We start from the raw sequence: 22,363 nt of genomic DNA, 5'->3' as shown, positions 1-22,363 counted from the left end.
GGGGAGTCACTGAAGGATTTCAATCAGGGAAATGCATTGAATGGAATTGTGTTTGCGTCTGCCTTAGATCAGGAGAGAGGAGAGGGAAGAGGTTTGAATCATGGCAGGGGGCCCTCACCAGCTGTTTAGATTTGGGCAAATTAGCCAAACCCTCTGGGCCCCAGGTTCTTCGTCAGCAAAGTGGACCTAGGACTTCCTTCCTCCCAGGGTTGTTATGAGAATTGTAATTAAAATGTCTAGGATAAGAAATACTTAATATGTGTTGGTTCTCTTGTCTGTGACTAAGCACCTATTGGCGCAATTCAGCAAGTGGGGTGGCCGGAGGTGATTCTAGCAGTCTCCCCAGGGAGGGGTAGGCAGAGTCCAGACTGCTGGGTTAAGTGGGTCAGGGCCACGCCGATGAGTGTGGGGTTGGGGGCCCGGATACAAGGTGGTGCTGTTGATCGTGTTCAGGGGGAGAAGAGGAGCATTTGGAGTTTGGTCAGGTAGAGGGGCCATCTGATAGCCATTTGTATAAACAGGCCCCGTGATCCTACTAGACCCTAAAGCTGCTTTGCACTTGTCTTTCCTCATCAGCACCCACTCTTCCTCTTTTAGTCTCTGCTGCTGCCACTAACCACTGCTCAGCTCACGGCCTTCTTCCTCTTCCCGGTGCCCACAACCTCCTGAGACTCTCCACTTCTCACAAGCCACCAGCCCATGTGTAAGCGCTCTCTGTTTTAACCCCAGGACTTGGTTTCTGCCTCTCTACAGTTAGGGGTGCTAGTTGCTCAGGTGTGACCTCTTTGCTTCCAAAGATGGGGATGTTTTCTTTTTACCTGGTTCTCTCCATGTCTAGAACCCTGCTGCCGTCTCCTTGCTTTCCAGCCACTGCCTTTGCTGAACCTCATCTCGTGGGCAGTATCCTGAGTGACAGTGGGAAGTGGGGTAGTGGCTGGCTAGCCACAGGCCGCACCAGGCTGCAGGACCTGGGCAATGGCCCTCTGACCCTTGATCCTGGTGAGGATGCCTTTCATTGGTGGGAAACCCCATGCCCCCTGTTCTGTCTGTAATCAGGCTGGTGGCCAGGACGTGTGGATTCAGAGCAACATGGTATGTCCTGAAAGCTCTTCCCTCTGAGCCATGGTGAGGCCTCTGCATGGCTTACCCGCTGCATGGCTTACCCGCTGCATGGCATGGGGTAAGCTTGGGGGTGGCCAGACCATCTTTGAACCTCCAAATCCAGGCTTCTCTTTCAGAACACCTGGCCCCTCTTTGTTTTCCTCTCTCTCCTTTTTCTGGGCTTTTGTTGCTGAGCGGACACTGTTTTAAGTCGGTTAGTTCACCTCATAAGCCACATTTTGGTCTCAGCCTAGGAGCTCATCTGTCTGGGAGAGATGGCACTATCAGCGTTCTAGGGGCTGGCTGCCTCCAACATGAGTCCGCAGGCATTTTCCCGGGCTCACCCTTTACAAAGCATGTGCACGTCTCCATTTCAGAATGGTATGGCCTATGACGTTGCCAACAAAGTCTTAGTTGATTACGAATATACAAAGATTTTTTCTTTTTAAGTCAGTCTTGAGGCATGACTTACATATCATAAAATGCATCCATTTTATTTATCTTTTAAATGTTTTATTGATTTTTGAGATAGAGAGCGTGAGCAGGAGAGGGACAGAGAGAGAGGAGGACAGAGGATCTGCGCTGACAGCAGTGAGCCTGATGCGGGGCTCAAATTCACAAACCATGAGATCATGACCAAAGCCGAAGTCAGAGGCTCAACCAACTGAGTCACCCAGGCGCCCCCCAAAATGCACCCATTTTAAAAATAAAATTGGATGGGGGCGCCTGGGTGGCGCAGTCGGTTAAGCGTCCGACTTCAGCCAGGTCACGATCTCGCGGTCCGTGAGTTCGAGCCCCGCGTCGGGCTCTGGGCTGATGGCTTAGAGCCTGGAGCCTGTTTCCGATTCTGTGTCTCCCTCTCTCTCTGCCCCTCGCCCGTTCATGCTCTGTCTCTCTCTGTCCCAAAAATAAATAAACGTTGAAAAAAAATTAAAAAAATAAAATAAAATTGGATGACTTTTGACAAATGTATATTTCCCTGTAGCCAGCACCACAATCAAAATACAGAACATTTCCATCACCCCACATGGTTCTTTGTGCCCCTTGGCAGTCATCCCCCTGACCCCTAGCCCCAGGCAGCTGCATATCTACTTTCTGTCAGTACAGATGAGTTTTGCATTTTCTAGATTTTTACACACATAAATCATACAGTATGTTTACTTTCCTGTCTTATGGTCAGCATAATGTCTTTGAGATTCATCCATATGATAGCATGTTATTAGTAACTTATCCTTGCTTTAGCTGAGCAGTATTCCATTGTATGGAAATCACACGATTGGTTCATCTCTTTACCTGTGTGTCCAGTGTAGGGGGTATTATGACTACAAATGCCTTTTCTGATTCTGGATGTAGCACCTGGAGTAACCATGGCTGTTGCCCTTAGAGAGCTTGAAATCTTGGCAGGAAGAGGTTTAAATGATGCGATATTCGTGGAGGTGTATTATTGGTTGTAATCAACTGCAGGGATGCTTAACAGTTGTACCAGGTGTGATAGAACAGAGAGTGAGGGAGTACAGAGGGAGGGAGTCACTGTTATTTTATCTGGGGGGGGGGGGTGGTATGTTAAAGCTCCATCAAGTGAATGGGGACTAAGGAGCAAGGGGCAGGGGAAGTGCTCCTGGGAGTAGACAGGAGTGGAACACAGGAGGGAGCAATCCTGGCAGGCGGGAAGGGCCATGCGGATTCCATCAGACCTGGAATAGAGAAGTTGTGTTCAGTGAGAGGGAGAGAAAAGGGCTGGAAGGCCTTGAACACTGAGATTAGAAGCTCAGAATTGATGTCCCAAGCAAAAAGAATGGAGGTGCTGTAGGTTTTGAGCAGGGAAGGGCAAAAGCTGTATTTTTGAAAGATTCCCATTATTCGTGGGCAGATTAGCTTGAATGGAGCAAAGAATGCAAGAATAGAGATAACAAACAGTAGGTGTTCATTTGAGCTCATTTTCTTGCCAGCTTCAAGGGTGGCCTCCCCAGCTGCAAAACATGCCTGGTCATAGATTGGGGCCGAGACACAATGGGGGCAGGAAGTCGCACAGCATACCTCTGTCATGGTGTATTAGTTTTCTGTTGGTGCATAACAATTACTTCAAAATCAGTGGCTGAAACAACACGTTTTGTTTTGTTTTGTTTTGTTTTGTTTTGTTTTGTTTTGTTTTGTTTTAATTGCACAGTTTTCTGAGTCAGTAGTTGGGACATAGGTTAAGTAGAGTTCTCAGCTCATGGTCTCATCAGGCTAAAATCAAGGTGTTGGCTGAGGCTGTGTTCTCATTTGGAGCTCAGGATCCTCTTCCAAGTTTATTCAGGGTGTTGACACAATTCGAGTCCTGCACTTGTAGGGTTGAGGTCCCCACTTCCTTGCTGATCTAGGGGCTGCCCTCAGATTCCAGCCAGGTGGCCCCCTCCATAGGTCATTCACAACATGGCTGTTTGCTTTCTTCCAGACCAACAGGAGAGAGCCTACTGTCACTTTGTCTCTTTTAAGGGCACTCCAGATTAAATCAGCTTCACCCAGGATAACCTCCCTTTCGGTTGACTCCAGGGATCTTAATTACATCTGTAGAACCCCTTTTTGCCATGTAAAGTAACGTAATCATTGGAGTGATATCATATTTATAGATCCCACTCATGCTGAAGGGGAGGAGATCAGGCAGGATGTACACCAAGGAGTGGGTGGCTGGGAGCCATCTTCAAATTCTGCCTACCACACGTGGTTTGGTTTCTCTTTTGACTCCCCGTTTCCTCTACCTATAAGCGAGGAGTTGTTGGCTAGGTCCTCTCAGAGGTTCTGCTCTGTGTTTTCCCTTTCTTTATGATTATGGATTCAAGGTGGAAGCTCTGTTACCAATCCTCTCCTCCAAAATGTGACTGAAACATTGTGGTGACCTGCTGGGCAAAGATGGCTGACTGTCATTGAGAAGGGTGTGTGCTGAGGGAGAGGACAGCCAAGTGACAACAGGTGGGTACGTTGTGGAATGGGTGGTTGGTGTAGTTGTTAGGGCTGTCCACACATATACCCTTTCCTCTCCTTCTGAGCAGCACATGGTAGGACTGCTTACTTTGGCCAATGGAATGTGAGCAGGTGTGACGTCTATAATTCTGAGTGGGAGTTTTCAGAGCCAGTGTGTATGTTTTGTGTCGCTCTTTTTTCCTCTGCCACAGTGACCGATAAGATTTGAGACAGTGGCTGCTCCTTTAGCCTGGGTCCCTAGGTGAGGGTCTGCAGAGCAAAGCCCCAGCCAACCCACCTTGGACTGCGGCATAAACAAAAAATAAACCTTTGTTGTTTAAAGATCCTGAGATTTGGGGTTGTTTGTTACTGCAGCATAACCTAGCCTATCCCTGGCTGATACAAAGGACAGTATCAATGTTAATCTTGCTGCCACCTTCTCTCTCTTTTAATTGAAGCCTAATTAACCCACAATATTAGTTTCATTACAACATAATGATTCAATACTTGCATAATTTTATGACCACATGTGTCACCATACATGGTTATCAATTTTTTTCTCGTGATGAGAAATTTTAAGATCTATTCTCTTAGCAACTTTCAAATATGCAGTGTGGTATTATTAACTGTAGTTGGCATGCTGTATATGACATCCCCATGACTTATTTATTTTATAACTGGGAGTTGATAGATTTTTTAAATGTTTATTTATTTTTGAGAGAGACAGAGACAGAGTATGAACAGGGGAGGGGCAGAAGAGAGGGAGACAGAATCCAAAGCAGGTTCCAGGCTCTGAGCTGTCAGCATAGAGCTTGACACGGGGCTTGAACCCACGAACTGTGAGATCATGACCTGAGCTGAAGTCAGAGGCTTAACTGAGAGAGCCACTCAGGAGCCCCGGGAGTTTATGGCTTTTAATGTGCTTCACCCATTTTGTTTACCCCGTAGGCCCCCTGTCTCTGGCAACCACCAGTCTATTTTGTGTATCTATGAACTTGGTTTTGTTTTTTGTTTCTGTTAAGATTTCACGTGTAAGAGCAATCATACAGTATTTGCCTTTCTCTGTCTTATTTCACTTAGTGTATTGCCCTCAGGTTTTATCCATGTTGCACGTGGCAAGATTTCACTGTTTTTTATGGCTGAATAATGTTTCATTGTATCTGACTATAGCACATTTTCCTTATCCATTCATCTATTGATGGACATTAAGGTTGTTGTCTATGGAACTTCTCACCTTAGCCTGATCCATTTTCTTCTGTGAGATATAGCTGTAGGACCCAATCCAAAAACCTTCATGAAAAGTGATGGTGTTGCTGTGTCGTCTTGTATTTTCTTTCTGTCATTCAAGCAGGACTACCCACCTGCTCACTGAGAAGATGCTTTCTCACACCCTGGGACCGTGGCCATTATGACAAATAAGCTATTTTTGTTTGAGAACAAATACGTGTAATTAGCACATTTGGGGAAAGCAGCCAGGCAGGTGCACCCTCTCCTGATTTGGATGTGCTTGATGCAGTTTCCCTGTCCCCACTTTCTGAAAATCTCAATTACCGTGCAGTCTACACAGATCCTGGCTCTTTTCTTTTCCTACACCTGTAATTTGTCCATCATGTTGACGACTTTATGATTCTTGTGTTTACAGACTTGCGTGTTGACTATGTCTCTCTCTTAGATCTCTCTTTTCTGCCACTGAACTGTTTCTCTTTCCTGAGCATTTTGAAGGTCTGTCCCTTCTCTGACGTCTTGTCAAATGCTCCTTGTTTGCTTCCCTTCCTCTGAGGACTGTTTCCCCCTTTTCTTCATAGACCTGCCTTTGCAACCCTCCACTAAGGGCTTTCTTCTCCTGCTCCCTCATATCTTAGGGCTTCAGGGGATGCCTCTCTACTGGGACTATCTACAAGCCTCCATCTGGCTCTCAAGAGTGTTGTCCCTGCTACACAACTGCCTGATGGGGGGAAACACAGGGCCTTATTGGACTGTCACACAGTGATCATATACAACAATCCGGACTCCTCCCAAAGACAGCATAAATCATTGGTGACTGCAGGTGGAGATCCATGTGGGGCACACAGGCAGGGACCAGCCTCAAGTAAAGACTGAAAATAGTTGCTGCTATGGGAAGAAATAAGGCACAAGAACATGCCGTGGTGTCAGTTATGCTGTGGTGTAAAGAGGAGGGAAATAAAACAGCGAGAATCTGGCAATTATAACAATGATAGCCAGTCGTTAACAAACACTTACTGTGTGCCAATTACTCTGTAGACACCTGCTATGGTTTATCTCCTGCATGATATTTCCTATGTGGTAACAGAAGTCTCATGCCCATCTGTCTGATGAGGAAATAGAGGCTCATGGCGTTTAGGTAGCTGGCCTAACGTAATGCGGCAAGTAAGCAGAGAGCTGGGATGAAATCCTGGACAGGACAGCTGGTTCCAGAGCCCATGCCCCTACCCAGGAAAGCATGGTGCCTCAAGGCAAGGGGAAGGAAGAGCCCCACGTGCAGGATGGCTACCTGTTTGTTGCCATTGCTTATAATGATTCCCTTCACTGCAGGGTGCAAGGCCTGCTACCCACCGGCCCCTCCACCTTCCTAGCTCCTGTACACAATGCAAACTGAAGAAGCCCCAGTTTGAATTCTTCCCTTGCTGGTCCTAAGAGCCTAGAGCCGCGGGGTCCAGACCATGGGTTCAGGGGTCGACTTGCTTCCGCCTGAGGCAGTGCAAGATGGGCTTTGAGTTTACAGCTCAGCTAAGGCAGGCACCCAGGGAGGTTGGACGGCCTTGCCTTTCAGAATAGGAGAGAATTGAATCATTGTTACATCAACTCCCCTGACACTTTCAAAACTATGGCCTCCCGCCCTCCTTCCTCTGCAGCTTTTCTCTGCCTATAAAATGAAAAGCAGATTGCCTTGCGGGGGGGGGGGGGGGGGGGGGGGGGCTCAAAGCCGGCCCGCCTCGGAGGTGTGTGAGGAGGGGAAGCACAGCGTGCGAGGGCGTCTGGGCCATCTGCTTCTCATTGACCGCGGTGCCGCCATGGAACACAATGGGCCAGTGTGCAGCCTGCCCCCAGAGCGGCCGCAGCGGTGACCCCGGGCCTGCTGCCTGGCAGGCTGGGGAGTGGCCCCAGAGGCTGGGATCTGCTTTCCTAGAGTGTGGGGGTGGTTCCCCCTCATCTGACCATTTCTTCTTTCTTTTCTTCCTAGAAAGATGGCTTTCAGCTGTTTCCTCAAGACTCCTGGTAACCTCTTGAAAAAGCCGTATTTATTTTATGTGTGTTTTAACATTATAAATGTAATCTGCATTTGATGCACAAAACCCAGAAGAGTAAAAAGAAGCGAAAACTCGTGACAGTCCCACTACCAAGGGTTAGTATGTGTTCTGCCAGTCTATTTTCCGTGAATGTTTTTCAGCATTGTTTTTAAAGACATTAATGACCTAATTATATGCTTCTGATTTAGGCATCGTTCTAAGTACTTTGCCTGGATGCTCTCAGGCTTCATATAGTACAGCCCTGTTACGTCAACACTTTTATTACCACCATTTTTACAAATGAAGGCGCTGCAGTTTAGAAGGGGCAGGAAATCTGCCCAGGACTTCCCAAGGCGATGGTGGGGCCAGGATTCAGTAGCAGGCTGGGCTCTGCGGATTCCACAGCTCCAAACCACCTCACGATACACATCTGTGTGGGATACAGACTAATGTGTGTCCAGTTTTTCACTGAACAACAAATTGGGACTAATTTCTCATTCTTTTGATAGCCCTCTACACATGGGTTTTACAGTTGCCTATATCCCGCTGCACAGACTTATCTTAACCTTTGTAGCCACTTCCCTGGTTTTGGATTGTTCCCGATTTTGCCATTGTGATCCTGAGATGATCACTCAGTACAGATTTTTTAAGCCCATGTCCCGTGATTTGATGGTAGTGGAATTCTGCGTGAATGGACACACACACCTGAAAGAGTTTTGAAAGATTGGCAAATCACCTTTAAGAAAAATTATACCTGCAACATTCGGTATTATAATCTTCTATCAAACTGGCAAGCATTTTTATTTTATTATTTTTTTTAATGTTTGTTTGTTTAATTAATTAATTAATTTTTGAGAGAGGAGAGGAAAGCAAGCCAGGAAGGGGCAGAGAAAGAGGGAGAGAGAAATCCCAGGCAGGCTCTCTGCTGTCAGCATGGAGCCCAACACGGGGCTCAAACTCATGAACCATGAGATCATAACCTGAGCTAAAACCAAGAGCCACCCAGGCGCCCCAGCATTTTAAAAAATTTATATCTAACTTTTAAACTTTTAAGTTATTTTTTTAGTGATCAAGCAATGAACTTTCTTATTTATTCATTGTCAATTTTAATTTATTCTTTTGTAAATTTACTGCTTATGCTCCTTACCTAGTTTTCTACTGTGTGTGTGATTCATTTTTAGATTGACTTGCAGAAACTTATTAGATTAAGGATATTAATCCTCTGCTTTCTGGATTGCAAATAGGTATCTCAGTTTGTCTTGCTTTTAGTCAGTTTTATCCTAAGATAAAATTCAATTCGGTTTACCTTAGGATGTTTTTGCATTTTCGTTAGAGGCTTGAAAATATTATGCAGCTGATTTATTGATCTTTTTCTTTGTGCCTGCTTCCTTTACTTTTTTTTTTTTAAACTTCCTTCTGTCTCCTCAGCAATATGACATAAACATTCATGTTGAATGTGGATTTTATCCTGTTGCTTAAAATTAAACTTGCTACAACATGAACTAAAGCACTGAGATGTCAGAGTGGGTGACTCAGTGATAGAAGAGAGTGAAATGAAACCGTACCAGCTAATTACCCAGGAAAACACAACCCAATAACACATCGATCCTGAAACGGAGATGTAGACTGACACAGTTATGTTATTTTATCTTATCACACAACTACAGGAGAAAGAAATGTTTATGTGTTTATTTTTTTGGTGTGATTTGTCAAACTCCTAAGGAAGATATCACCATTTCTTACCTTATGAATGGAATTCATATGTATTTTCTTTAAATATCAGAAAGTGTTGCTTAATTTTCTTCATAATCATTATAAAGCTAACATTTTATGACTTGAAGCACTTTTTAGCATAGAACTGCACCCAGTTTCTACATGTTCAGAGTTAAGATATCATCTATATTCTGCCACAGAGCTCAGAAGCAAGGAGTGCCATCCTGATCCCAGCCTCAAGTCCTCAATCCAGATGCCTCCATGCCTTCTCAATTTCTTCTCCATGGAAAGGAATAGAAATCTTATAGGTCAACAAGTATGGGGTGGATTCCAACTTGCAAAACCTTTAGATGGCCTCATTTACTTATATACATGGGGAAAGGTATCCAAAAGACAGGAAGAAGCAGTAAAATATCTACATGAGTGATCTACCATACTGTTGAGAAATACCACTGAATGCCAATGTTACTCCAATGTTACATTTCCTTGGCCTCTCTTTTTTTCCTTCCTTTAATATATTCCAGACATGCTCATTGGCAAAACCCAACCAGAAGCCAGAGCAGAGAGCCTGGGCACTGTGTCCTATAGAGGTTACAGATCCAAGTTCACAGGCCAAGGTCGAGAGACGTGGAGAATGGGTCTCATGGCAAGCAGAAGCAGAGAGAATTAGCCAGGATAAAGACGAGAAGAAAATTAAAAATCCTTCGGAAGTCCACCCTCCAGAGGTAACTCTGATTAACACTTCGGTCAGTTTGCAATGAGTTTGTCATACGAGTTACTTTTATACAGTTGAGATCTACTACATAATTGCTTTTGAAAGCATAGTTAACCAGGAAACCGAGGTCCAAATCAAAAACTGTTTTAAGAAGGGTTTGATGACAGATAATCATTGTATCTGAGTGGTTTATTAACTTTCCAAATATGTTAAAACATGCAGATGCACGCGCATGTGCACACACACACACACACACACACACACACACACAAAATGACCCAAATCATTTAATGGGAGAATTTTTTCCCCAAAACTATTGCTCTAGCTTCTTGAAATGTAAATGCTCTTTTTTCTTACACTGTGAGACCAACTATTCTTTCATGGACAAAATTAAGATTTTTCGGTTTATTAATTTTTTTAAATCGCAGTATCCTGAGTATATGATCAGAGATAACAAATGAATGACACATTTACTGCCATATTCCATTGGATTCCCCAAGACAGACATCACTCACCGATCCCCTCCTTCTTTCCTCTGGAGTGCCCATGTGGCTCGGTTTCCTCCCCAGCACAACAATCCTCAGTACAGTAAGTCTCATAAATTGAGGCCTATTCCTGGCCATCAAGTTCAGCAATCATTAAGAATAGAAGTATACTACCTGATAGTTTCCGTGGCCATCAACCATGGCAGAAGATTCTTAGCCTCAGCAAAACTGCACAAGCTGAAAAACAGCTGAGGAAAATAAGTGAAGAGATGAGGTAAAGTGGCAGAACTCTCCACCAAAGCAACCCAACTGGATTTTGAGTTTGGGATCTCCAGAAAAGAAGTGCATATCCACAACTCCCCATTCTCACATTCTTGGAGTTCATGATCTCAGCCACCAGACTAAGTCTGTTTTGCATGCTTACGTGTCCAGGAATGTCTATTGCCCTTGCTCCAAAGACTGCAAAATGATGGGGTCCCCACTTTTTCCCTCCAGAACCCTCTGAAGGCTGCTCCACAGAGAGTGGTAAAAGAAGTCTGAGGCCAATCAATATTTTATGTTCTTTATAAGAAGTTGTTTTTTCTTCCTTGATGCCTATAATGTAAAAGTAAATTATTCTTGATATTCAAATATTTTGCTAGAATGTATTTTAAATGAAGCCCCTGTGTGATGGGTCCTGAAGGCCATCCATCACTAGGTTTGGAAATTCACCAAAATGACTCCCAGAACTCCGCATGAAGTATCCTTGTGGCTAAGATATATTATAGCAAAGTCATAGGAATATGCAGCTAGCATATAAGGGCAAAGGCACAAGCAAGTCTGGCGGAATATAGGCTTCTTTTTCCTCTCTCCCTTCTCTTAGGGGTCACAGAGAGCTCACTCTTCCCCTGGCAAGGAAAACGGAACAACATATGTGTGATGTGTCTGCCCAGGGAAGCCCATTAGAGACTCCATTCTCAACTTTTTTATTGGCGTCTGATCATATAGGCCCTCCGGCTAGCGTGGACCAAAATTCCAGACTCCCAGAAGGAAAGCAGGTGTCAGCGTATACCCTAGCATTTGTAAAAACAGTTCAGGCACTGTGAGCCACTCTTTACAGTTAGGCGAAGTTTTCTGTCAGTGTAGGGAACTAGTTACCAGCCAAGTTCCCAGATACCAGCCAGCATGGCTTCCTAAGGGCAACGGCTTCAGTCTGCTTTATTAACTCTTTTCTGCACAGCCCTCTTTCGGTTTATTTTTCCTTAGAATGTGATGAGCCCCTTCAAATTGCTTACTAAATAAAGTTGTCTTTAATTCTTTCATCATTGCTTTGGTTCTGGTTGTACAAGTTTCTTCCTTAAGATGTTCTATAATTCTTGAATTTGGTGAGATAGTCAAGGAGGACACAACCTCTCCTCTTCTTTCCTTTCCTTTCTTTTCCTTTCCTTTCCTTTCCTTTCCTTTCCTTTCCTTTCCTTTCCTTTCCTTTCCTTTCCTTTCCTTTCCTTTCTTTCTTTCTTTCTTTCTTTCTTTCTTTCTTTCTTTCTTTCTTTCCTTCCTTTCCTTCCTTTCCTTCCTTCCTTTCCTGAGAGAGAGCACAAAGTGAGTAGGGGCAGAGAGAGAGAGGGAGAGAGAGAATCTCAAGCAGGCTCCCCATTCTGTCTGCCTGGAGCCCTACTCAGGGCTCAAACTCTCAAACTCTGGGATCATGACCTGAGCCAAAATCAAGAGTTGGACGCTCAACCAGCTGAGCCACTCAGGCACCCCTCTTCCTTTTTATTTCCATCACTTTGCCTGTCTTCTCTGCATTCTCTTCTATTTCCATGCTTGTCCTCCATGTTACTTGTTCATGGTTCTATGGTCTCAGCTCTGCTTCCTGCACCCCTAATGCAGGGTTGGGAGGTAGGTTTTTGTCTGGTATTGCATTAAAAACCTCTAAATTGCAAACATGAGTGCTTTTTCCTCAGATGTTATTTTCATGTTGTTGCTTCTCCCCCTCCAGCCTTTCTCCGCAGTGAGAAGTCTATCTTGATCCATTACTTTCCATAAGAGAGGTCGTGGGGGCTTAGGCTTATTGCTGCCCCCGTCATTGGGGGTGGTGTCTGTCAAAAGTCCTTTCCAGGAGTTGAGTCATAGATTGTGGTGCAACTTCCCGGTCTTGCTCCTAGTGACCATCAGGTAGCATTTACTGAATATCTGTTAACTGAAATATTTCTTCTCCTGCCCCGCTGGATAGCTCTCTGACGCAGTGGAGACATGGAGAACGTAGAAAGAACGGTGCCCTGGGGCGCCTGGGTGGCGCAGTCGGTTAAGCGTCCGACTTCAGCCAGGTCACGATCTCGCGGTCCGTGAGTTCGAGCCCCGCGTCGGGCTCTGGGCTGATGGCTCAGAGCCTGGAGCCTGTTTCCAATTCTGTGTCTCCCTCTCTCTCTGCCCCTCGCCCGTTCATGCCCTGTCTCTCTCTGTCCCAAAAATAAATAAACGTTGAAAAAAAAAATTAAAAAAAAAAAAAAAGAAAGAACGGTGCCCTGGCGTGCCTGCCTAGGGGCTGTGCCATCTGCAGGCTGTGACTGTCGTGTCATATCTGTGAAGACTCCCGTCCTGGGCTGCTGTGGAGCCTCATTCTTCTCCACCCCCATTTCCCAGGACATGAAGAGAGGGGTGCCCATGGACGCAGCACTCTGGATGGTGTCCTGATATTTCGGACAGGTCAGCCCTGTGGTTCTGGTTTTAGGGATCTTGGCTCATGGAATGAGAGGTCCTGACGTGGCACTTTTTTTTTTATAATTTTTTTTTTAACGTTTATTTATTTTTGAGACAGAGAGAGACACGGCATGAACGGGGGAGGGGCAGAGAGAGAGGGAGACACAGAATCGGAAGCAGGCTCCAGGCTCTGAGCCATCAGCCCAGAGCCTGACGCGGGGCTCCAACTCGCGGACCGCGAGATCGTGACCTGAGCTGAAGTTGGACGCTTAACCGACTGCGCCACCCAGGCGCCCCCTGACGTGGCACTTTTAATCCAGTTCATTGCCTGGCATTTGTTTGAATATTGATCCTAACTCACTGAATGATGTTTTTACTGTTTCCAATGTTTCCAATCTTAGGTATTTTCATGAGAAGTTGGGAAGGGCTTGTTAGGGAGCTATTAACCAAGCATCATTTAAAAACTCGAGTTCTAAGGAAGCTTCTAATTAAGGAGCTATCAGGGCTCACAAAGAATAAAGCGCTGGAAGCAGCCAACAAAGATTAGAGTCTCATTAAGGGGCTAAGACAGGCACATGTGGAAAATAACCCATAATCCCAGACAGTGTATTTTGATGGGTGCCCTGGGAGTACAGCAGGCTGGGACTCGGGCACTCCGGCTTCTCCTTCCTGCCTCCAGCATGGACTTGCTGTGTGACCTCGGACAAGGCAGGGCTCCCTTCTGGAATTCTCTTGCCTTGTTTACAAATGAGGGAATTGGTCTAGAGAGTTCCAGTATGCCTCCTTCTCCAACATTCTTCATCTTTCTCAGCTGTTGTGATTCAGTGGGAATTCTGTAGAAAGGAGGAATCGGCTGCCCTTGGACTGAGGGATCACCTCTAAAGGCCAAAGAAGCAGAAACTACAGACCCCTCCCTGAGTCCTGCCTTCGTGCTGGGAGTGCCTGCATACCTCCAGGGCTGCTCAACTCCATGTCTCTTGCTTGTCTCTTTGTCTCCTAGATTTCCTTACGCATAATGGCCTGTAAACGATATGGGCATGAAGTTTACAAAGGTCTTGTCTGTTTGAATCATCCCGCCTGTGTGCATGTATGTGTTCAGTGTAGCAGAAAATGGATGTCAGAGCCTTTTTAAAAGGGAAAAGTCCATTCTCCCTTTTATAATTGATTCATAATTTAGCCCTAAGGAGTCGGGTGTTGCTTCCTTCTGACAATAAGCCATGACCCTTTTGTTAGGCCAAGTTTAGACAAGAGGTCTAAGGCTCGAGTGAGTAACTTCTGATACATCAGGGTGTGCGGAGACCTCGGGACCTGGCCTGGATCCTCCTCTGCTCCAGGTAGAGTTTCTTCCTGTGTTCAGAATTCCATATTCTCCGTGAGCATCTGGCAGGCAGAGGTGAGTCAGCACCCATGGAGACAGCAGCCTGGCACGCTGCTGTCTGAAGAGGCTGGTCTTAGGTATGACTCCCCCAACACTGCCCTGCCTTGGGTCGGTGAGATAAAGACCTGGGGCCTCAGGGACTGTCCTCCCGGTGGGGACACTGCTGCCTGGCTGTCCTCCTGAGCGGGAGGCCCTGCTTCCCTCCACTGTGTTTCATGTGAGAACTCCTCACCCCACCACCCCCGTCCACCGCCAGGATAGGAGGGCAGGGAGCTAATTTAGCAGATTATAAGACACCACCAAAACCAGGTACTCAGGTTGACGCAAAATCCTCGTGCGGGGGATAAATAATCTAACTGGCTGTTGATCTGCAACCCAATAGAGAGATCATCGAAAGTGCTCCCTGGTAGTTGTGTTGCAGTTTCCCCTTCTTCCGAGACAAACTGCTCATACTGGTGCCTCTCACATGCACCCATACTTGCAGGAGAGAGGAGAGTGGGGAGAACTGTTGTTATCATTAGTATCTGTGAAATGTTGCAAGAGGGGGAAACACACGCATCCCAAAGGATCTTTCTCTGTGGCTGCCCCGGACTTTGCTGCCTGAGGGTCAGCAGAAGATCTTGCCTTCTCTGCTTCCCCAGCTGGGTCACAGCATTTTCCAGACTGTCCCGTATTCGTCTGTGTGGCTGTCTCTCCATCAGTCTGCACGCCATGTCCACTTCTCACCTCAGACGCAGCCTATGCAGAGCGCATGCTCAGTGCTCAGCAGCGACTGCTTACACCGAATGAATAAGTCAGCTCAAGACTTCGCTAAAGAGCAGAGAGAACAGCCTTCCCCAGAAGGCACCCACACAGCCTGCGTGTGTTTGGTTTCTGTAGTGGATAAATATTTACTGAGCATCTACTCTATGCCAGGTATTCTTTTAGATACTGAGGATACAGCAGTGATCAGGACAAGATTCCTACCCGCAAGGAGTTCGAATTTAATGAGGGGACAGATAACAACCAACCAACAAATCAAATGGCAGCAGTTGTTAAAGGAATGAAAATGAATAGAGAGTGATAAGGGTCAGGGAAGACCTGTGTCCTTTAAAGCGAGTTCTGAGGACAAAAGAAGGGAGACAGAGGGAAGAGCCTTCCAGATGGAGGAGACAGCTAGTGCAAAGGCCCCGAGGCAGAACTAAACGTGGCATGCTAGAGAAACAGGAAGAAGTCATCCAGATGGCTAAAAGGGTGCAGAGTGGAAGTGAGGAGTGGGTGGCGTGGGAATAAAAAAGCAGGTGGGCCGAGGCCAGATCACAAGGATTAGTCTACCTGTGCCATGAAGCCACTGAGGTGCTCTAAGCTGGGTGGTGGAGGGTGGCACAAATCTGTTCACGGAGGCATTTTGAGAAGACCTCGTGGTCAAATCAGGGTCTCATCCTTCTGTGGGGATGACCCTTCCACTGTCATGCTGCTTTTAAGGGAGGGATGTGACTTTCTGCTGCTCTTTGGCTACCACCTCACTTGCTTAGCCCTTCCGGTGCACGTTTGGGCCTGTAGAGGAGAGAGACTGGCTCTCAGGAGGACGGAAACCACAACTCCGGGCTTGAAAGCACTGAAAAACTCCACCCTGGCCAGGGCTCTTTGGTTTTGTGTGTGTGTCTGTATGTGTGTGTGTGTTTAGTTTATGTATTTATTTTGAGAGTGAGAGAACCAGGGAGGGGCAGAGAGAAAGGAGAGAGACAGAATCCCAAGCAGGCATGGAGCCTGATGGGGGCTCAAACCCACAAGCCCTCGAAACATGAGATCATGACCTAAGCTGAAACCAAGAGTCAGATGCTTAACCGACGGACCACCCCCCCCCCCCCAGGCACCCCTGACCAGGGCTGTTTTAAACTGTAAGTGAGAGAGACACCACACGAACCAGCTAAAGTCAGAAAGGGAGTTTGTCGGCTGCTAAGACTGATAGTGACCGTGCTTGAACTTGAAGGGTTCAGTGTCAGCAGGACTGTCTCTGTCAGCGGTCACTCTGTTTTTCTCTTTGCACTGACTTTATTTTCTCTTACTCTAGCAGAGCTTCCTCCCAGATGCCTTCAGTCCTGCAAGGTGGAGTGTCTGTCCTGGACCTCATGCCTCAGGTGGCCCCATGCTTTGGAGTAACTTCCTTGAAATTACTGGGGCTGGAGCCATCAGTCCCTTTATAGGTGCTCTGGTCCTCATTTCTTCCATTAGGTCCCTCTTTCACCTACAGAGTCAATCATAGGCTGGGAGGAACTTGAGAACTCACATCCGTGGGGTTATCCTGGGGCCCTGTGGACAGGCCCCAGTTCCAGGATGATGGTCTGATGAGTAGTTCACTCTCCCAGGGTAGCATGGTATTTCTTTCACTGGATCTCACAAGATGGCCATCAGAATGATGCTGACATGCTGATTTGGGATGACTTTAAAAAAAAAATTCAATGTTTATTTATTTTTGAGAAAGAGAGAGAGAGAGAGAGAGAGACCCAGTGCAAGTGAGGAAGGGGCAGAGAGAGAGGGAGACACAGAATTTGAAGCAGGCCTCAGGCTCCTAGCTGTCAGCACAGAACCCAACACAGGGCTTGAACTTACGAACCGGGAGATTGTGACCCGAGCGGAAGTCGGATGCTTAACCCACTGAGCCACCCAGGCGCCCCTGATTTGGGATGACTTTTACTCCCATCTGACACAGGATGAGTTCAGAGTTCTGGGCTACCATGACTCTTGGGCTCAAGGTGCATGTGAAGGCCTGAGCATCAGTCTCTCCTGTTCATGTCCTGATTGTGGTGCCCTTTTAGTCTGTAACCCCCGAGGATGGCCTGTTGGTGGCAGGCATCCTTTATCCTGTCCCCTGCTGCTGTACCACCCCACACTACACCACATGTCAGGATCTATACCACATGGCCATGCCTCTCTCCCCCGAGGGTTTTGAGACCATTTCTCCACAACCACAATGTGCTATTATAATTGATATTCTCTCTTGCAACAGATTGATTTTTGTGCCCTCCTGGGTTGGTTGTGACGCATGCCAGATAAGGGACAGGCCTTCTTTGTGCAGATGGAGATAATAATATAGCTCTGACCTCTGCCCTCAACCACCTGCATCTTTTCATTTACCTCCCTTCCATGTATGATTGGCTAGGAAACCTTTATAAAGCCAGGACCAAGTGGCACAGTTTCAAGAAACACAGACCACCTATCTAAATTAATTTCAAAATAGCTCAAGTATTTTTATTCTTTACTCTTTGAAAATTCTGAAGGGAATCTAAGTACATGCTTCACAGCAATTCTCTACATTTTTACCTGACAGTTCACAGCTTCTCCAGCACAGATTTCTTCAAAATTCATACCCTTCCTGGGCACCTGGGTGGCTCAGTCAGTCGGGCATCTGACTCCTGATTTCAGCTCAGGTCATGATCCAAGGGTTATGGGATTGAGCCCCCTGTTGGGCCTCTCACTGAGTGTCAAGCCTGCTTAAGATTCTCTCTCTCTTTCTCTCTCCCCCCACCTTCTGCCCCTCTCCCCTGCTCGTGCTCTCTAAAAAAAAGAAAAAGAAAAAAAATTCTTGCCCTTGCCAAAACACCTAACCCCACAGCCTGTGTGGCCTTTCTTCTTCATTTCTACTCTTCCTCTTAGTATTTAATTACCTAGATCTGTGCTGTCCAGAGTATGGTGGCCACTAGCCACGTATGGCTGTTAAGCACTTTAAGTGCGGCTGATCTGAAAGGAGATGTGCACTAAGTGCAAAAAACACACTGTATTTTGAAGGCTTGATATGAAATTTAAAAAGGAAATTTAAAATAACTGACTGATTTTTTATATTCATTCCAAGTTGAAATGATAATGTTTTAATATATTGAGTTAAATGAAATATGTAATTAAATTAACTTTACCTATTTCTTCTTGCTTTTTCTAAAATATATGTATATAATATATATATACATGTACATATATATGTATATATATATGGGATATATGTATATATACATGTATATATACATTTTTTTTTTTTTGAGAGAGAGAGAGAGAGCAAGCAGGGGGAGGGCAGAGAGAAGGAGACATAGGACCCAAACCGGGCTCTGCGCTGACAACAGCGAGTCCAATGTGGGGCTCAAACTCACAAACCACAAGATCATGACCTGAGCCGAAGTGGGACCCTCAACTGACTGAGCCACCCAGGTGCCCCTCCTTTTGCTTTTTTAGTATGGCTAGTAGAAAATTTTAAGTGGCATATGTTGCTCATGTTATATTTCTTTTGCACAGTGCTGAGTCAGATCAATGAAGACTTCCCAGTTTTCTCCTTTTCCTCCTGCTTCTTCCTCTTTCCTTCCTGGTTCTGTCTTCCTTGACCTGATGTCTTGGTTTGAAAATACAAAAGTCCCACTAAGTGGTCTGGCAGAAAAGAAGCTCTCCCAGATGGGAGCATCAAAGGGCAAAGGCTCTAGATATAAATACATCAATCATTTGTTTTAAATTTTTTTAATGTTTATTTTTTTTTGAGAGAGAGACAGCATGAGTGGGGGAGGAGCAGAGAGAGAGACACACAGAATCCAAAGCAGGCTCCAGGCTCTGAGCTGTCAGCACGGGAGCCTGACGCAGGGATTGAGCTCATGAACCTCAAGATCGTGACATGAGCTGAAGTCAGACACTTAACCACCTGAGCCACCCAGGCACCCGATACATCAATCATTTTTGTCTCATCCCACGTATGTTAAATAGTATTTGCTTTACTTGAGGAAAGAAAGGACTTCACTATTGAAATCACCATCATAAAATTTACTACACAGAAAACATCAGATGGAGGAAAAACAGTAATTCTTTTTTCCTGAAACACTTACAAAGTCCACATCTTAATCTAGAGTTTAAATTATTTCATTCATGATTTAACTCCTCGCAAATGTCTGTTGTGTCTAGGCTCTGCCACGATTCTATACTTCTCAGTAGACACATTCATATTAAGACCATTAGCTCTTTTTTATTTAAAATTGGTAGGCAACACTTTCCTATTTTGTGTTTCTTCACTTGGATAAATGTCTAGTTCCCAGTCCATCATCACCAATAACTTAAGAACCATTTTATTCTTCACTCCAGGAGGCTGTCCCTAACCAGGAAAGCCAGGCTGCTGTGACTCACGCCTCGCATAAAATATGTCTGTTTGGGAAAACAGCCAGAACTATTGTTTGACCTTATGATAAGAGATAAAAAGTAGTTGTGAATACAACAGGAGGATTTGTTCTAAACTTTTAAATATTTTTATTTAATGATCTTTTAAATCTTTTTTTATTGAAATGCAGTGCACAATGACAGCTAACAAGAGACGTATTCCCACGTCTAAGTGTTCACATATGTGAAAAATAATTGGATGTGGGCTGAATAGATGCATTTGAAACAAATCATGGGTGAAGAACAAGAGACGATCTTTTACTTGATGATTATTCTCCCTGTGTTAATAAGAGAGTAATTTACCCTGGGTGGTTGCAGCCAAAGATTGGAAAGCTAACCAGTTAATGCTATCAGCCTGTGGTTTTGTTAAGTCAGGAATCGAACTTGGAAAATGGTTTCCTGGAATCTCCAGGGAACAGGGTGGGGCTGGAAAGCCGGAATCCCATGTCTTTGCCCATGAAGAGCACACATATATAATTTTAGAATTTATTAGTTAGTATTTACTAATACTTTGGTTTTGTACACTTAAAATTTCAGACAATTGCTTGTTCATGTTCACTGAGGAAGAGGAAGTCGAGTATTGTGTAATTAAACGGAATCAGGAGAATTTACGCTGATATTTGGTAAGCCATTTCCTCTTCTTACTACAAGTGTCTGATACATGCTTTTCCCGATAAGTAGCAGAACTGCTGTTCTCATCAGAAATTTCGGAGCTGAAATAGAAATCTCTGAGGGGCTGTTTGACTTTGAGGTGGCATTTTTGTAAGGATTTTTTGGAAACAAGGGGCAGTTGCGAATTTAGATCTTCGAGGACTCTGACGAGATGAATGTTCAGGCATGTGCAAACAAGTCTCTTGGTGTTTGGCCCAGAAAGCTCGATTGTTTCCCCCTCTGGCCTGCACTTTCTGTGTGAGAGTGGACCCTTGCAGTAGAGCGGGAGTAGGACAGTGATCTGGAGATCTACACGCTTACCCAAAAGCCCAGCCAGCTTCTCCTGAGTCAGGATGAGGCCGACTGCACTCCTCAAGAAGTCCCAACGTAGAAGCAGCTTTCAAAGGTCCCTTTCCCCACCCCTCCCACTCTCTGTGGTGCTTGCCCTCAGCCAAATGCATGGCTGTGTGCTCCTAAGATCTCAGGACACCTCCCAGCAGCTTTTGCAACCCGTCCCAAGCCTAACACTAGAGCAAATCTTCTAAATGTGTAATATAAATTTGCCCTGGTCTAATCTGGGGACCCCGTGGGGGCGCTGCCTTAATACCACATGTCCAGGTGAGGTATGGAGAGACAGACAGATTTCTATCTCTGTTAAATATGCTCCCTCTTAACTGATGTGACTAAGGAAGGAACACCTTCTCAAATTTCTCTGGAGGCCTATGGTTTGGTGCTAAGAAGATACGGAGGCAGACATATGCGGCTCTTTACTAAATCCTGCCATACACCTGCAGCCTTGTCAGTATAAATTCTGATCTCAGAGGAAAAATGAACTTCAAATGTGACCCACACGGATGCATATCAGACCCCTGTCTAATAGATAGGCTGGTAGAGCCATAGAAGAAGTGGGTACCAAATCACCAAGTCAAAAAGATGACTACACCCCAGTGTTCATTACGGTATTATTTATAATAAATATGGAATATATAACAGATAGATATGGAAGCAGCCCAGGTGCCACTGATGGATGAGTGGCTAAAGGAAAGGGGAGGTGCACACACACACACACGGATGGAATACTATTCAGAAAGAAAGAAGGCACTGTTGCCGTTTGTGAGAACATGGATGGCCCTTAAGTACAGTATGCAAAGTGAAGTAAGTCAGACAGAGAAAGACAAACTACTGTTTGATATCATTTATATGTGGAATCAAGAGAGAACAGACTGGTGGTTGCCCGACTGGGCGGTAGGGGACAGGGTCAGGGGACAAAATGGGTGAAGGGGGTGGAAAGGTACAAACTTCCCATCATAAAGTCCCGAGGGTGTAATGTACAACATGGTGACGATAGTTAATAATACTGAATGGCAAATCTGAAAGTTGCTCAGAGAGTAGATCTTAAAAGTTCTCATCACAAGAAAAAATAATTATATATATGTATGGTGATGGATGTTGACTAGACTTACTAGGGTGATCATTTTTGCGAGATGCATCAAATCATTATGTTGGAGAAATAAAACTAATACAAGGTTATATGTAAATTATCCCTCCATTTAAAAAAAGGTGTGGGTGGGTGCCTGGTAAGGGCAGGAGGTGAAGGTGAAGAAGACCTCCCAACACTAAAGGAGCACCAGCTGGGGCCCCGGGTCCCTGGGGAGGAAGACACAGGTCTGCCCTGCTTAGAGGCACGTGGAGCAGTGATGGTGGGTGGAGCCCTCCTCCCGGCATCCTGTTTCTAGACATTAAATATCTGGTTCACTGCCTGAGCAAATCTCTGAATGCTTTTCATAGCGTGAAGGGAAAACAGAGGAGGAGTCCAAGCCTAAATGCTAATGCAAGTCTCTGCATTAAAGAAACATTTATTATGGGTTTGAACCAAGGCCAGGCTCAGGCTGCCAGAGAGAGCTGGAAGGAGAGATTGGAGAGTGCTTCCTTTGAAGCTGGTGGTCAGATCTCTGCTGGCTGTGGTAGCGAACCTATCTTATCCCACCAAAGAGGAAGGCTATTATTTAGGAGGGAGGGGGCCCGCATTTGAAGTTCTGTATTAACATTATTACAAATGATAGAAAACTTTTTTTTTCCAGACAGCTTTTACATTGCAGAGACCAAAACAACTTGCCTAATGTGGGTTTTGCCCACTCCCCTTAGAGTAGTAATTTTAAAAGAGCTTTAATTTAATGAAACAAATTGCCATGCCAAATAGTCCCCAGTGGGGGTGGAGATGGTCTGCAGTGCTGAAGGGCTGTCAGCCCTGCCTGAAATTTCCAGGCTGTGGAGTTGTCCTGGG

The 22,363-nt window shown here is 45.4% G+C and overlaps 1 long non-coding RNA gene across 2 annotated transcripts; it reads left to right on the top strand.

The window, feature by feature from the left end:
- The first annotated feature begins 588 nt into the window (after positions 1–588).
- On the top strand, positions 589–20,594 carry LOC147584452 (uncharacterized). 2 transcript variants are annotated; one of them, XR_015255455.1, is made up of 4 exons: positions 589–703; positions 7,247–7,408; positions 9,530–9,730; positions 19,966–20,594. It is a non-coding gene; the product is annotated as an uncharacterized LOC147584452 (long non-coding RNA). The 2 variants fall into 2 exon arrangements; XR_015255456.1 differs by lacking the exon at positions 19,966–20,594 and adding an exon at positions 12,421–12,478.
- The last annotated feature ends 1,769 nt before the right edge of the window (positions 20,595–22,363 follow it).

The sequence above is a fragment of the Puma concolor genome, chromosome A1, assembly GCF_028749965.1.
Source record: "Puma concolor isolate L17-30 chromosome A1, mPumCon1.1.hap2, whole genome shotgun sequence".
In the NCBI taxonomy this organism is placed as follows: domain Eukaryota; kingdom Metazoa; phylum Chordata; class Mammalia; order Carnivora; family Felidae; genus Puma; species Puma concolor.
Note: the sequence above shows the minus strand (reverse complement) of the source record. Positions and strands in the feature narration are given on the sequence as shown.